At 40.5% G+C, this 15,641-nt stretch overlaps 1 pseudogene; it reads right to left on the bottom strand.

Moving 5' to 3' along the window:
* Positions 1-546: 546 nt before the first annotated feature.
* LOC129025417 (large ribosomal subunit protein eL6-like) lies at positions 547-2,912 on the bottom strand (annotated as a pseudogene).
* Between the last annotated feature and the right edge of the window lie 12,729 nt (positions 2,913-15,641).

Genomic DNA, 15,641 nt, shown 5'->3' with positions numbered 1-15,641 from the left:
GGGTCATAATAGATCAAGTAAGCGTGAGGAACGTGACTGGGGGCTACATGCATCAGCTCACAGAACAAAAAGTTTTACAGTGCTTTCTCATACAATGTCTGGAATTTACAGATAACACCAGTAGTTTTGGTCAGGGGTTAATATTATTATTATTATTATTTTAACCACCAGGTCCAGGTGGTTAAAATAAAATAATATTTTATTATTATTAAATTATTTTAATTAATAATAAATTTAATATTTATTATTAAAATAATAAGTTTAATATTTAATACTTAAATATTAAATTTATTTAATATTTAAATTTTATAGTAAATTTAATATTTAAATTTTATAATACATTTAATATTTACATTTTATAATAAATTCAATATTTAAATATTAAATAAATTTAATATTTAAATTTTATAATAAATTTAAATTATTATTTTAATAATAATAAAATATAGATATTATATTATGATATATTAAATATAATAAATATATTTAATGTATTATAATATTATAATATAATATATCATATAAATATAATATATTATATAGATATCATATAAATGCGTCCACAGCTTTCTGATCAATCTTGCGCTGCTCTGTAATCTCATATTTCTCTTTTCCTGTCGATGATGTCACCTTCCTGGTGTCTGGGCTTCCGCAGCTTCTTCTTGAAGTAAGCATCAGTAAGATGTTTTGGGATTTTTACATTGCTGATATCAATTTTGATTGATGTGGCAATGACAAATTTCTGGTGCGTTCTTCGTAGAGGGACTCGATTGAGGACCAGAGGTCCTGTCACAAGTAACAAGCCACTAGCCAGCTGCTTCAGACAAATTTCTGGTGCATTCTTTGTAGAGGGACTCGATTGAGGACCAGAGGTCCAGTCACAAGTAACAAGCCACTAACCAGCTGCTTCAGGAAAACCATCAACTTCCTGGTGTCTGGGCTTCCACAGTTTCTTCTTCTTGAAGTAAGCATCAGTAAGATGTTTTGGGATTTTTACATCGCTGATATCGATTTTGGTTGATGTGGCAATGACAAATTTCTGGTGCGTTCTTCATAGAGGGATTCGATTGAGGACCAGAGGTCCAGTCACAAGTAACAAGCCACTAACCAGCTGCTTCAGGAAAACCATCAACTTCCTGGTGTCTGGGCTTCCACAGTTTCCTCTTCTTGAAGTAAGCATCAGTAAGATGTTTTGGGATTTTTACATCGCTGATATCAATTTTGGTTGATGTGGCAATGACAAATTTCTGGTGCGTTCTTCATAGAGGGACTCGATTGAGGACAGAGGTCTAGTCACAAGTAACAAGCCACTAGCCAGCTGCTTCGGGAAAACCATCACCTTCCTGGTGTCTGGGCTTCCACAGTTTCTTCTTGAAGTGAGCATCAGTAAGATGTTTTTGGATTTTTACATCGCTGATATCGATTTTGGTTGATGTGGCAATGACAAATTTCTGGTGCGTTCTTCATAGAGGGACTCGATTGAGGACAGAGGTCTAGTCACAAGTAACAAGCCACTAGCCAGCTGCTTCGGGAAAACCATCACCTTCCTGGTGTCTGGGCTTCCACAGTTTCTTCTTGAAGTGAGCATCAGTAAGATGTTTTTGGATTTTTACATCGCTGATATCGATTTTGGTTGATGTGGCAATGACAAATTTCTGGTGCGTTCTTCATAGAGGGACTCGATTGAGGACAGAGGTCTAGTCACAAGTAACAAGCCACTAGCCAGCTGCTTCAGGAAAACCATCACCTTCCTGGTGTCTGGGCTTCCACAGTTTCTTCTTGAGGCGAGCATCAGTAAGATGTTTTTGGATTTTTACATCGCTGATATCAATTTTGATTGATGTGGCAATGACAAATTTCTGGTGGGTTCTGCTGGCTTGCCATTTTCTCACGTGCTGACTGAAGGGTTTGTTGCCGTGGCTCAACAGCTTTCGAGGCACATCTTCAGTAGGATTGTTGTACCCAGGCGAGTTAGTGAAAACGCCACACTTTGAGACGAGTTAACAGTCCTTTATTAAGCCAGCGGCCAAACAGACGGGTAACGCTCAAAATTCTCTCGGCCACGAGGAAGGGGCTCGATTAACTTTTATACGTAGGTTTAGGAAGGGGAGGGGGACTCAAATGTAATAATTCTACAGAAGTAAAAACATGGAAGAATCAAAAAAATCAAAATGGTTACAGAGTGATAAACAACTTAAAAGACAAATGGTGACAAGAAGAGCAATGGTACCAGGTGCAAGGTTCTAAATCTTTCATTATAATTAGATACAGGGTCTATGCCAGACACGAACTCAAGGTTTTGTTGTTATGTCTTGGAGGAAAATTTCTGGGAACTTCATACATTCTTGGTACTTGTATCTTATCAGTTAATTGGGTTCCTTTGAAATGCTGAGGATCTGTTTACCCAGTTCAACTCCTTACGAAAGGCGGTTGGGTGAGGAGCCCTTAGTGTCTTGTAAATTAAGGGGTCAGTTGGAGTCTGTCCGGCTTTCCCAGCTAGAGAGAGTCTTATTTACAGGAGAAGCAAGGCTAGGTGATTCAAGAACGAGGTTAGGCATTTCAGGATAATATCTAGGCATTTTGTGAAGTTTAACCACGTGAGTACTGCCGTTCTTGTCACCGCCAACTGGTTTTGTAACAGTTGCAAGAACCTTCTCCTTCTTTTTCTTTTCAACCTTGGATTTAGTGGCTGAGTACTTCCTCCTGTACACGGCGTTTCCGGAATACACGGCACATAGGGAATACCTGCCAATTCCTCTGACAAGGACAGGGCTGTGGCTGCCATGGGGCTTCCTGTTCTTGGGCCTTTTAGCCAAGAGGTGACCCTTTCTCACCTTGCCACCAGCTTCAGCCTTCTTGGCTTCTGGTTTCTTCTCTTTAGTGTCTGCCTTCCCAACTTTTTCACCTGCCATCTTGCCAGATGGGAAAGAGAGTATCCAGGGATATTCTTAAGGAAGGAGACCAGTACTCCTCCTGCTGCCCTTGTCCCCTCACCTTGCCTAGTTCGCAAGACAGGAGGAGAGAAAAAGCAAGAAGTTGGGGAAAAAAAACAAAAGTAATGTTGCAGGACGAGCTGCAGACAAGACCTCTCAGACACCGAGTTGTAGAAGGAAGAGGTTTATTCAGCTGGGAGCATCAGCAAGCTACTGCCTTAAAATCCCAGCTCTCCAAATGCAAAATATCTGTCCCTTTTAAGGGCTCACAACACCCACAGACAAAACCTCTCAGACACCAAGTTGTAGAAGGAAGAGCTTTATTCAGCTGGGAGCATCGGAAAGCTACTGCCTTAAAATCCAAGCTCTCCGAATGCACAATATCTGTCCCTTTTAAGGGCTCACAACACCCACAGACAAAACCTCTCAGACACCAAGTTGTAGAAGGAAGAGGTTTATTCAGCTGGGAGCATCACCAAGCTACTGCCTTAAAATCCCAGCTCTCCGAATGCACAATATCTGTCCCTTTTAGGGCTCACAACACCCACAGACAAAACCTCTCAGACACCAAGTTGTAGAAGGAAGAGCTTTATTCAGCTGGGAGCATTGGCAAGCTACTGCCTTAAAATCCGAGCTCTCCGAATGCACAATTTCTTTCCTTTTTAAGGGCTCACAACACTAAAGATTTTACATGAGAGGGTCGTGATTGATTTGAGCAAGCAGTGGGTACGTGACAGGGGCTGCATGCACCGGTGGTCAGAGAGAAACAGAACAGGGCAGGGAGTTTCACAATGTTCTTCTATACAATGTCTGGAATCTATGAATAACATCGGTTTCTAAGTCATGAGTTGATTTTTAACTACTGGGTTTAGGCTAGGCAGGTGTAGGCCTGGTTTCCAGCCTGGCACCAGGCTGTCTGCCTTTGGTTTTACTTCCTTGTTTTTTTCTTAAAACAGGTACTGAGTATAAAACAATATAAAACAATATGAGAGAGTCTCTCTCTTCCCTCAGTGAAGGGGTAGCCTGCCCCTCCACACCTGTGGGTATTTCTAGTTGGGTGGGATGAGAGACTGAGAGAAGAAATAAAACACAGAGACAAAGTATAGAGAAACAACAGTGGGCCCAGGGGACCGGCGCTCAGCACACAAGGACCTGCACCAGCACCGGCCTCTGGGTTCCCTCAGTTTTTATTGATTATTATTTTCATTATTTCAGCAAAAAGGAATGTCGTAGGACGGCAGGGTGATAATAAGGAGAAGGTCAGCAAAAAACATGTGAGAAAAGAATCTATGTCATAAGTTCAAGGGGAGGTATATGACTGGACGTGCACGTAAGCCAGATTTATGTTTGTCTCCACCCAAACATCTCAGCGGAGTAAAGAATAACAAGGCAGCATTGCTGCAAACATGTCTCGCCTCCCACCATAGGGCAGTTTTTCTCCGATCTCAGAATTGAACAAATGTACAATTGGGTTTTATACCGAGACGTTCAGCTCCCAGGGGCAGGCAGGAGACAGTGGCCTTCCTCCATCTCAACTGCAAGAGGCTTTCCTCTTTTACGAACCCACCTCAGCACAGACCCTTCACGGGTGTCGGGCTGGGGGACGGTCAGGTCTTTCTCATCCCACGAGGCCATATTTCAGACTATCACATGGGGAGAAACCTTGGACAATATGCCGCTTTCAAGGGCAGAGGTCCCTGCGGCTTTCCACAGTGCATTGTGCCCCTGGTTTATTGAGACTAGAGAATGGCGATGACTTTTACCAAGCATGCTGCTTGTAAACATTTTATTAACAGGGCACGTCCTGCACAGCCCTAGATCCCTTAAACGTTGATTCCATACAACACGTGTTTTTGTGAGCTCCAGGTTGGGTCAAAGTGGCTGGGGCAAAGCTACAAATTAACAACATCTCAGCAAAGCAATTGTTCAAAGTACAGGTCTTTTTCAAAATGGAGTCTCTTATGTCTTTCCTTTCTACATAGACACAGTGACAGTCTGATCTGTCTTTCTTTTCCCTACACCTCAGTAAGATAAGTAGCCAGACAACCTTGGCACCACCGCCCGACCCTAGGAGTTACAAAAAGTAAAAATAATAACATCAACCCCTGACCTAAACTATTTGTGTTATCTGTAAATTCCAGACACTATGAAAATAGCATTGTCAAACTTTCTGTTCTGTTAGCTGATGTGTGCGGCCCCCAGTCACATTGCCCATGCTTGCTTGATATATCACGACCCTTTCACGTGGACCCCTTAAAGTTGTAAGTCTTCAAAAAGGCTAAGAATTTCTTTTTCAGGGAACTCAGCTCTTAAGACGCGAGTCTGCTGACGCTCCCGGCCGAATAAACCTATTGCTTCTTTAATCCGGTGTCTGAGGAGTTTTGTCTGCGGCTCATCCTGCTGCATTCCTAGCATGCACAGAGCAGGGGAGAGAAAACGATGCACCTGAGTGGGTTTCTGAATAAGCACATCTCTCTTGAGGCACATGGGACACTGTACTCTAAAATAATGCCAAGGCTGGGCATGGTGGCTCACACCTGTCATCCCAGCACTTTGAGAGGAAGCGGCAGGTGGATCACCTGATGTTGGTAGTTTGAGACCAGCCTGACCAACATAGAGAAACCCTGTCTCTACTAAAAATACAAAATTAGCCAGACGTGGTGGCGTGCCTGTAATCCCAGCTACTCAGGAGGCTGAGGCAGGAGAATTGCTTGAATCCGGGAGGCAGAGGTAGCAGTGAGCCCAGATTGCACCATTGCAGTCCAGCCTGGGCAACAAGAGCGAAACTCCATCAAAAAAAAAAAAAAATTCCCCAATGAGGGAAGACAGTTCAGCAAATATTAAATAATAAAAGGATCAAATAAAAATGTTAAACAACAGGGGGGAGGGGGGAGGGATAGCATTAGGAGATATACCTAATGCTAAATGACGAGTTAATGGGTGCAGCACACCAGCATGGCACATGTATACATATGTAACAAACCTGCACATTGTGCACATGTACCCTAAAACTTAAAGTATAATAATAATAAAATTAAAAATAAATAAATAAAAGCTGCACATACACTAAAAAAAAAAAAAGTTAAACAACTAAAAGTAGAGCAGAAGCACCTAGCGAATTATCTTATGCTGCAATTCACCAGGAAAGCAAGAAATGCATTTGAAAGATAATTTCCACGAAAGCAAGAAATGCATTTGAAAGACAATGATCACGGAAGCAAGAAATGAATTTGAAAGATAATTTCCACGGAAGCAGGAAATGCATTTGACAGACAATTTCCATGGAAGCAAGAAATGCATTTGACAGACGATTTCCTTGGAAGCAAGAAATGCATTTGACAGACAATTTCCACAGAAGCAAGAAATGCATTTGAAAGATAATTTTCACAAAAGCAAGAAATGCATTTGACAGACAATTTCCACGGAAGCAAGAAATGCATTTGAAAGACAATTATCATGGAAGCAAGAAATGAATTTGAAAGATAATTTTCACGGAAGCAAGAAATGCATTTGACAGACAATTTCCACGGAAGCAAGAAATGCATTTGACAGACAATTTCCATGGAAGCAAGAAATGAATTTGATAGACAATTTCCACGAAAGCAAGAAGTGCATTTGATAGACAATTTGCACAGAAGCAATAAATGTATTTGACAGACAATGTCCGTGGAAGCAAGAAATGCATTTGAAAGACAATGTCCTCCACGGAAGCAAGAAATGCATTTGAAAGACAATTTCAACGGAAGCAAGAAATGCATTTTTTGTTTGTTTGTTTGTTTTTAGGGAGTCTAGGTCTGTCCCCCAGGCTGGAGTGCAGTGGTGTGATCTCGGCTCACTGCAAGCTCCGCCTCCCGGGTTCACACCATTCTCCTGCCTCAGCCTCCCGAGTAGCTGGGACTACAGGTGCCCGCCACCACTCCCGGCTAATTTTTTGAATTTTTAGTAGAGATGGGATTTCGCCATGTTGGCCAGGCTGGTCTCGATCTCCTGACCTGGTGATCCACCCACCTCAGCCTCCTAAAGTGCTGGATGACAGGCTTGAGCCACCACGCCGGGCCAAGAAATGCATTTGAAAGACAATTTCCACGGAAGCAAGAAATGCATTTGAAAGATAATTTCCACAAAAGCAAGACATGCATTTGAAAGACAATTTCCACGCCAGGAATGATGTCAGGGACATTTATGGCGTGAATTGAGTCTGTGCGTTACTTCCTGCCTCCTCTGCACTCTGACCAGCTCGTGGTTTGTTCATGGTTTTCTTGTAGGGAGGACGTTTAGTTACTTCTACTAAAACAAATTTGCGCTTGTGCAGGTCGTGAACGAATTCTTCTAGATTGATTCCTGCAAGCTTCAGAGCTGAGCGTTCACACTGAGGTCTACCTTCCACCTGGAGTCTCTGCAGGCTGTTGGGCTGACTCTGTGTCCCCTCCAGTGTGGCTGTACCGGCCTCATTGGCCCAGCTTCCTCATCCATGTTGAGATCCTGACACCTGACGCTCGGACAGACCATGTTTCTTGTGGGTCTTCTCCCCTCCTTCTTTTTCCGCTCCCCCTCCCATTCCTCTTCCTCCTCCTTATCTTCCTCTCCCTCCTCCTCGTTCTCCCCTTCCTCCACCTCTTTCCCATCCTCCTTTCTCTCGCTTCCACTCCTCCTCCTCCCTCGTCCTCACTCCTCCTCTTCCCTCCTCCTCGTCCCTTCCCCCTCCCACTTCTCCTTTTTCTCCCTTCTCCTTCTCCTCCCCACTTCTTTCCCTTTCCCTCCTCCCTTCCCCTCCTCCTCCCCCTCTCCTCCCTCATCCCCATCCTCCTCCCTTCCCCTCCTCCTCCCCCTCTCTTCCCTCATCCCCATCCTCCTCCCTTCCCTTCCTTCTCCTCCACTTCTCTTCCCCTCCACCTCCTCCCCCTCCCATCCCCTTCTCCTCCTCCCACTCCTCCTCCCCTTTCCTCCTCCCCCTCCTCCTTCTCTTCTTCTCCTCCTTTTCCTGTCCCCTCCTCCATTCCCCTCCTCCTCCTCCCTCGTCCTCACTCCTCCTCTTCCCTCTTCCTCCTCCCTTCCCCCCCACTTCTCCTCCCCTTCTCCTCCCCCTCGTCCTCCCCCCTCCTCCCTTCCTCTTCTCCTCCTCTCCCTCCTCCTCCCTCCACCACCTCCTCCTCCTTCTCTTTCTCCTCCTTTTCCCTTCCCTTCTTCCCTTCCCCTCCTCCTCCTCTCTCGTCCTCACTCCACCTCTTCCCTTCTCCTCCTCCCTTCCCCTCCCCCACTTCTCTTCCTCCCCTTCTCCTCCCTCCTCCTCCTTCCCCTCCTCCTCCTCCCCCTCCTCCTCCCCCTCCTCTCTTCACCTGCTCCTCCCTCCTCCTCCTCCTTCCCCTCCTCCTCCTCCCCCTCCCCCTCCCCCTCCTCTCTTCACCTGCTCCTCCCTCCTCCTCCTTCCCCTCCTCCTCGTCCCCCTCCTCCTCCTCACCCTCCTTCTCCTCCCCCTCCTCTCTTCACCTGCTCCTCCCTCCTCCTCCTCCTTCCCCTCCTCCTCCTCCTCCTCCACCTCCTCTCTTCACGTGCTCCTCCCTTCTCCTCCTTCCCCTCCTCCTTGTCCCCCTCCTCCTCCCTCTCCTCCTCCTTCCCCTCCTCCTCCTCCCCCTCCTCCTCCTCCCCCTCCTCTCTTCACCTGCTCCTCCCTCCTCCTCCTTCCCCTCCTCCTCGTCCCCCTCCTCTCTTCACCTGCTCCTCTCCCCTCCTCCCCTCCTCTTCCCTTTCCCTCCTCCTCCTTCTCCTTCCTCTTCCCCTCTCTTTCTCTCCTTCCTCCGTCTCTTCCCCTCCTTCTTTCTCTCCGTCCCTTTCCTCTTCCCCCTTCTTCTCCTTCTCCTCTTCCTCCTCCTTCTCTCCTCCTCCTCTTTGTCCTCCTCTGCTATCTTCCCCATCTCTGCCTTTTCCCCTCCTCATTTCCCTCCTCTTCTCCCCTCCTCCTCCTCTCTGTCTCCTTCCTCCTTCTCCCCCTCCTCCTCTTCCTCCTTCTCCTCTTTCTTTTTCCCTCCCCCCCCTTCCTTTCCCTCCTCCCCTCCCCATTCCCTTCTCTTTCTAGTGCCATTCCCATTTACATTTTACAAACAGTTCCTCCAGTCCCACAGAAAAACCTATTGAAATGTTGATTTGAATTACCTGAGACCCACAAGTGAATCTGAAGAAAGAAAGGAAGAAAGAAAGGAAAGAAAGAAAGAGAGAGATGGAGGGAGGGAGGGAAAGAGAGAAAAGGAAGGAAGGAAGGAAGAAAGAAGAAAAAGAGAGGGAGGGAGGGAAAGAGAGAAAAGAAAGAAAGGAAAGAAAGGAAGGAAGGGAGGAAGGGAAAGAGAAAAGAAAGAAAGATAAGAAAGAAAGAAGAAAGAAAGAGACGGAGGGAGGGAAAGAGACAAGAAAGAAAAGGAAGGAAGGAAGGGAAAGAGACAAAAGAAAGAAAGGAAAGAAAGAAAGATGGAACGAAAGAAAGAAAAAGAAAGAAAAGAAAGGTATTGGTTCAGTCCACAAAGGCGAGACAATTCAAAGTGGGGTCTTCCAGGCTATCTGTGAATTGAAACATTGGTTGACAACTGGTTGAGTTTGTTTAAAGACCTGGGATCCATAGAAAGGAAATGTTTGGGTTAAGATAAGAGATTGTGGAGAGCAAGGTTCTTTTGAGGTCTCATAGTGGCTGCCCTTAGAGACAGCAGAAGAGAAATGTTTCTAGACTCCTAGTTAATCTCTTTAGGATTGGGACGGCCTGGAAGAAAAAGATCTAGCTGTGTGAATACAGATTCTCTGCAGATGCGAATTTCCCCCCACAAAGAACAGTCTTCCAGGGCCATGTCGAGATATGGCAGTGAAACATATTTTGGGGTTAAGTATCTGATTTTTTTTTCCTTCTCTCGTAATGTGATGCTGGAGTCAGGTTGGAAAGTAAGTCATGGTATATAAGGTTAAATAAAACCCATCTGATGAGAATGGATGGTTTGTAGGGCACGACACCCCAGACCCCTTAGATAGGAATGGGGGCAAGATTTAAAAAATAAATATATATATATTATATAATATATAATATATTATATATTACAATATATTATATAATATATAATATATTATATATTACATATATTATATAATATATAATATATTATATATTACATATATTATATAATATATTATATATTACATATTATATAATATATAATATATATTACATATATTATATAATATATAATATATATTACATATATTATATAATATATAATATATATTACATATATTATATAATATATATAAAATATTCTATAATATATATTATATTACATAATATATATAAAATATTCTATAATATATATTATATTACATAATATATATAAAATATTCTATAATATATATTATATTACATAATATATATAAAATATTCTATAATATATATTATATTACATAATATATATAAAATATTCTATAATATATATTATATTACATAATATATATAAAATATTCTATAATATATAATATATAGTTACTATATATTATATATTACTATATATAATATATTAACTATTATATATTATTTAGATAATATATTATATTATATACTATATTATATATTTTTATAATATATAATAGATAATTATAATATATAATAGTTAATATATATTACATATTATATATAATATATTATATATAGTATTTAATATATAATATATAATATATTATATATAATTATAATACATAATATATAATATATATTTATATTATATTTTATATTATATAATATATAAAATAATTAATATATTATAAAATATAATATATATTATATTTTATAACATATATATTATATTATATATTAACTATATATAATATAATATGTATATTATATATAGTTAATATATATAACATTTATATTGTATATATATGTATCTATTTATATATATATATCAAGAGCCAGGCCTGTAATCCCAGCACTTTGGGAGGCCGAGGCAGGTGGATCATCTGAGGTCAGGAGTTCGAGACCAGCCTGGCCAACATGGAGAAACCCCCTCTCTACTAAAAGTACAAAAATTAGCTGGGTGTGATGGCACATACCTGTAATGCCAGCTACTCGGGAGGCTGAGGTAGGAGAATCTCTTGAACCCGGGAGGCGGAGGTTGCAGTGAGCCCAGATTGCACCATTGCACTCCAGCCTGGGCAACAAGAACAAAACTCCGTCTCAAAAAAAGAAAAAAGAAAAAACAAACAAAAAAATATGCCGGGCACGGTGGCTGATGCCTGTAATCCAAGCACTTTGGGAGGCCCAGGGAGGTGGATCACCTGAAGTCAGGAGTTCGAGACCAGCCTGACCAACATGGAGAAACCCATCTCTACTAAAAATACAAAATTAGCCAGGCATGGTGGTGGGCGCCTGTAATCCCAGCTACTTGGGAGGCTGAGGCAGGAGAATCGCTTGAACCTGGGAGGCAGAGGTTGCAGTGAGCCCAGATCGCACCATTGCACTCCAGCCTGGGTAACAAGAGCGAAACCCCGTCTCAAAAAAAAAAAAAAAAAAAAAAAAAAAAAAAAAAAATCAGAGCTTCATTCTCAGAACATTTATATACATATTTTTATCAGTTTTTATTTCTCACGAAGTTTTGCCCAGCAGCACCATTGTGGGTCCTATTTTATTTTAAATAAGGCTCTCTGGTCAGAGAACAAATACCTCTCTGACTCTGGGAAGCTGCAAGAGTGGGAAGTCCCATGTATAACGGCGTTATCCATAATTCTGTAAGCAGCCTTCACGAGCCAGGCTCCAAGCTTTGCACAAAACCACCGCTTAAACCTCGCTGGCCCCAAGCAACGCTCAGCTACAGGAGCAAAACCAGACAGCAGGAACCCCTGTCTTCCAAAGAAAGGGGGTTGGGGGGAAGCAAAAATGCCTCATATTTCACAGCGTATGAAAGAAAAAAATTACAACGTGTGGACTGCTTACTGACAGATAAAATAGGGTTCCCATATTTAAAGAAAAACAGCACGTCCTCTGAGAAGGCCTGCAAGACATTTAGGAATTACTAAATTTGTAGTGTGTGGCGTTTCTTAAAAACACGTGTACGAGATGTAGGAATCATCCTAATTAAATCAATTAATAAATTTAATCAATTTATGAAACACTTTATTCACCTTATTAATTAAATCAATTAATAAAATTAATTATATTAAAAACAATTTAATAAAGTAATTTAATTAATAAATTATTTTATCATATAATTAATTATAATTAATAAATAATTAAATTTATTAATAATTAATTTTAATTATTAATTAATTTAATGTTTATTTGATTAAGATTTATAATAATATTTATTTAATTAATATTTACATATAGTTATTTAATAGTTATTTAATCATTTAATTATTAAATTAATATTTAATAATTTATAGTTATATTTATTTATAATTAATTTCATATAAATTAATACATTTAATTATTTATTAATTAATTTAATATAAATTATTAAATTAAATTATTAAATTATTAAATTATTAAATTATTCATTATTAAATTATTAAATTAAAAACTATATAAATTTATATGGTTATATTTATTTATAATTTATTTATAATGAATTTAATATAAATTAATAAATGTTATTATTTATTAATTAGTTAAATATAAATTTATAAATATTTATTTAATTAATATTTACAGATATTTATTTAATATTTAATCATTTAATTATTAAATTAATATTTAATAATTTATATTTATTTATAATTTATTTATAATTAATTGAATATAAATCAATAAATTTAATTATTTATTAATTAATTTAATAATTTCATTTAATCACTTCATTAATTAAATTAATTAATTTAATTATCCTGATTATAAATTTAATTATCCCAATTAAGTTTAAATTAAATTAAACCCTAATTAAATCAATTGGAATAAGAAATCATCTAAATGCATTTATCTGGAACTGGCATCTCCCGCCCGGGATGGAAGTTCTGATGGAAGGTCCCCGTGAACTGCAAACAGCAAAAGGCGTTCTCGGATTCTCAGAGCCTGGGCAACATTTGTGCGAGACATTTGTGCCGTCACCTGCCTGCTCCGAGAGGGCTGACCAGGAGGCAAGCAGCCGGGTCTGGCTCTAAATCACTGGCCTGTCTGGTTGTCAAACAAAAGCAAACCTTCTTTTAGAATTTCCTGTTTTCAGACTTTTGTGAGCATTTGCAACAGGCTGGCGGGTGCAGGCAACCAGGCATTTATGTGTATATATGTGTATATGTGCGAATGTATATATGTGTATGCATGTATATGTGTATATGTGTGTATATATGTATATATGTGTATATATGTGTATATGTATATATGTGTAAATGTATATATGTGTATATATGTATATGTGTATATGTATATGTGTGTGTACATATGTATATATGTGTGTATATGTGTATATATGTGTGTATATGTGTATATATGTGTATATATGTGTATATGTGTAAATGTATATATGTGTATATATGTGTGTATGTATATATGTGTGTATATATGTATATATGTGTGTATATATGTATATATGTGTATATGTATATATGTGTATATATGTATATATGTGTATATGTATATATGTGTGTATATATGTGTATTTATGTGTATATATGTGTATATGTGTGAATGTATATATGTGTATGCATGTATATGTGTATATCTATATATGTGTGTATGTGTATATATGTGTATATGTATATATGTGTATATGTGTAAATGTATATATGTGTATATATGTATATGTGTATATGTATATATGTGTGTATATATGTATATATGTGTATATATGTGTAAATGTATGTATGTGTATATATGTGTATATGTGTATATATGTGTGTATATGTGTAAATGTATATATGTGTATATATGTGTTATATATGTATATATGTGTATATATGTATATATGTGTATATGTATATATGTGTATAGATGTGTATATGTATATATGTGTATATATGGTATATGTGCACATACACACCCACGCATATATATATATATATATATATATATATATATTTTTTAGATAGAATTTCGCTTTTGTTACCCAGGCTAGAATGCAATGGTGCACTCTTGGCTCACTGTAACCTCTACCTCCCAGGTTCAAGCAATTATCCTGCCTCAGCCCCCCAGGTAGCTGGGATTACAGGCAGCTGCCACCACACCCGGCTAATTTTTGTATTTTTAGTAGAGACGGGTTTTCACCATGTTGGCCAGGCTGGTCTCAAACTCCTGACCTTAGGTGATCTGCCTGCTTCAGCCTCACAAAGTGCTGGGATTCCAGGCGTGAGCCACCACACCTGGCCCAGTTTTTTTGTTTGTTTGTTTGTTTGTTTTGTTTTGAGACAGAGTTTCACTCTTGTTGCCCAGGCTGGAGTGCAGTGGTGCGATCTGCGCTCCCTGTAACCTCTACCTCCCGGATTCAAGCGATTCTCCTGCCTCAGCCTCCCAAATAGCTGGGATTGCAGGCACCTGCCACCACACCAGGCTAAAATTTTTTTTATATTTTTAGTAGAGACGGGGTTTCACCGTGTTAACCAGGATGGTCTCCATCTCCTGGCCTCGTGATCCGCCCGCCTCGACCTCCCAAAGTGCTGGGATTACAGGCGTGAGCCACCACGTCTGGTTAAGTTTTGTATTTTTGGTCGAGACGGGGTTTCACCATGTTGGTCAGGCTGGTCTCGAACTCGTGACCTCAGGTGATCCACCCACCTCGGCTCCCCAAAGTGCTGGGATTACAGGCGTGAGCCACGCCGCCCGGCCACTATGGAGTCTCTTTATGCTTGTCTGTAAAACTAGTCTGGGACTTTTCAGAAAAGCCTTCAGTTTTACTTGTAACTTGTTTTGTTTCACAAACCGGGTAGAAGGTGAAGGCATTGCTCCTCAAATCGCCACTTGGTGGCAGCCAATACCTACAACTTCCAGTGTTTCTTTTTATTTTTATCTCTTTTTGAGATGGAGTTTTGCTCTTGTCACCCAGGCTGGAGGGCAGGGGTGCGATCTCAGCTCACTGCAACCTCCGCCTCCCGGGTTCAAGCGATTCTCCTGCCTCAGTCTCCCGAGTAGCTGGGATGACAGGCGCCCGCCACCACGCCCGGCTAATTTTTGTATTTTTAGTAGAGACGGGGGTTTCACCATGTTGCCCAGGCTTGTCTCAAACTCCCGACCTCAGGAGATCCACCTGCCTCGGCCTCCCAAACTGCTGGGATGACAGGCGTGAGTCATCACACCCGGCCTAGTGTTGCCTTTTGGTAATAAAAGTGTGAAAAGTCAGAACCGCAGAGCTTCTCTGGCTGCCCTGGCAGAAACACACCTCATGGCCACATTCTCAACGATGAGATAAGAGGGACTGTCGGAAGGGCTTAGTGATAACGAAATGATTCCAAATGAAGTTCCATCTTCTTCTTAAAACTGCAATTCCGATTCTGATGTGACTTTTTTTTTTTTGAGACAGTCTTGCTCTGTCACCCAGGCTGGAGTGCAATGGTGCGACCTCAGCTCACAGCAACCTCCACCTCCCGCGTTCAAGCGATTCTCCTGCCTCAGCCTCCCAAGTAGCTGGGATAACAGGTGCCCACCAGCATGCCTGGTTAATTTTTTTTTAAAATTGTTATTATTTTTCAGACGGAGTCTCGCTCTGTTGCCTAGGCTGGAGTGCAGTGGCGTGATCCCGGCTCGCTGCAACCTCCGCCTCC

The sequence above is a fragment of the Pongo pygmaeus genome, chromosome X, assembly GCF_028885625.2.
Source record: "Pongo pygmaeus isolate AG05252 chromosome X, NHGRI_mPonPyg2-v2.0_pri, whole genome shotgun sequence".
NCBI classification, from domain to species: Eukaryota; Metazoa; Chordata; class Mammalia; order Primates; family Hominidae; genus Pongo; species Pongo pygmaeus.
This window is presented reverse-complemented; position numbering and strand designations above follow the sequence as displayed.